Source organism: Mastomys coucha, unplaced genomic scaffold (assembly GCF_008632895.1).
Source record: "Mastomys coucha isolate ucsf_1 unplaced genomic scaffold, UCSF_Mcou_1 pScaffold16, whole genome shotgun sequence".
In the NCBI taxonomy this organism is placed as follows: Eukaryota; Metazoa; Chordata; class Mammalia; order Rodentia; family Muridae; genus Mastomys; species Mastomys coucha.
The window spans coordinates 20,096,781-20,098,833 of record NW_022196898.1 but is presented as its reverse complement, the minus strand read 5'-3'; positions in this window follow the sequence as shown (position 1 = coordinate 20,098,833).

Here is a 2,053-nt window from a genome sequence, read left to right as displayed (position 1 = left end):
GTGTGTGTGTGTGTATGTGTGTGTGTGTGTGCAGTGTGGTGTGTTATGTTCCTGGTAGTAGCCAGAGGACTGGGTAGTTCTTCAAATTGAATATTTCAAGAATTATTTTGTTTGTTTGCATGCCAAGCATTCTTCTTGATCTGTGATCTGATGTGGGTAATTCATTCATACATTACATTTCTTAATGAGCAGGGACTTTTGCTTAAGAATAAAGGATCAAACAAGAACTTGAGAGTAAGGAATAAGTGAAATCAAAAGTTGGTAAGCTCTGAAGGCCTGCACAGACAGCTGCCTTCCCAGTGAGCTGAGATTAACACAAACAGAAGAATCACTGCTTGCCAACTTCATTTGGAGAGCCCAGCCACCCATGTGTGATAGAGTAAATTTAAAAGTCCAGATGATACATGGGATACTTGGAACAGCTGGCCAAAGCTTTCAGTTAGCTTTCAAATTTATTTCCTCACACATGGATGACCATTCAGTTCAAATGAAAGCAGAGAAGCACAACTTATCTACAAATATGTCCAAGAAATGTTTGGTTTGGTTTCAGGAAATATCGGATGTTATATATTTTCCTCTTTTCCTTCTCATGAATGTTTGAAGAGACTACTGTTATCTGAACTTTAAAACATGAGTTAGATAATAGATTGTCAAATAGTGAGTTCACATGGGACAGTATAACATATGAATCTTAATTTTTCAAAGTTAGGCATCAAAGAACAATATTCATCAAGAGATGGCAAAGAAACCTATAGGTTGGAACTTTTCTGCTGAAGACCAAACGAGGGCCTCAAACAGAATAAACACGTGTCTGCCACTGAACTACATTTGGAGCTCAGGAAAGAATTTGTAGAGTGGATTCCTCAGATAAAAATTGATGAGAAAAAATATGGTCTATTCTCTTAAAACAACCCACCAGTAAAAGCTCATCTTAATGTGGAATTATTCCCTAACTTCTGGATACACGTTACCACAATAGGGTTTCTCTGTTTCAGCCAACATTCATTAAACGTTTACTTCCAGATAAGAATTGTAAAAAGCAAAGGCAAATGAAAAGTAAAAATATTCATTTATTTCAAAAAAATATATATATAACATACAAAATGCATGCTTCATTGAATAGGGACTGGCACAGTAGTGGCTCAGAAATGAAATTATTCATTTTTGTTTAATTGGATTTTTAAAAAGCCACAAGAAGAATGCAAAAAGCCAAATTTTAAGAATATATTTGGTCTGAATGTTCACCTCTTATATACTTAATATTTTTTTCCATGGATGACAAAAAAAAGTTGTTTTACTTTACCATGATTAAAACATAGAACAGTGTGGGGAAAAAAAAAACTCATTTTTCAGCTTTCAGAAGAACCTTGATAAAAGCAAATATCTCTTCTACCAGTAATGTACACAGTAAAGAAAGACCTTAGGCTTTCTCTCAGTACTTGTCATGGGTATGTTTTTTAAGCTCTTTCTATCTGCTTATGCTACTCAAATAGTTGTAATTATAGAATAAAGATGTACTTACTTATTTTAAAAAATAAAATGTAAAAAGTAAAAGCTTTATTGTTTGCAAAGCTCTGATTTCAGGTTAAAGTTTATGTTTCTATCAATAGCATGTTTAAATACTATTACTAGTCAAGGTTTTCCAAAAACGCTGAATCAGTAAGATCGATGATAGGCAATGATGATAGACAATAGGAGCGCACACACATACACATACACACATGCACGCATGAACGCATGAACACAGGACAGAATTTGCTAAGAAATTCGCTTATGTAGTTATGAAGACCTAAAAGTCTCATGATGAGCCATGAGCAAGCTAGAGGATAGTAGAACCAACAGTATGGCTCCACATTTGAACGACTGAGAACCCATGAAGTCAAAACTTTAACTCTCAGTCATAGTAGAAGCCTGAGAAGCCAGAGTTCAAAAACACAATGGTAGAAAAGAAGACTGGTTCCTCTCCAGGAGAAAGTAAGCTATGTAGAGGTCTGATTGGTAGAGAAACACAGAGAGATAGATAGAGATAGGCCATATATATATATATATATAT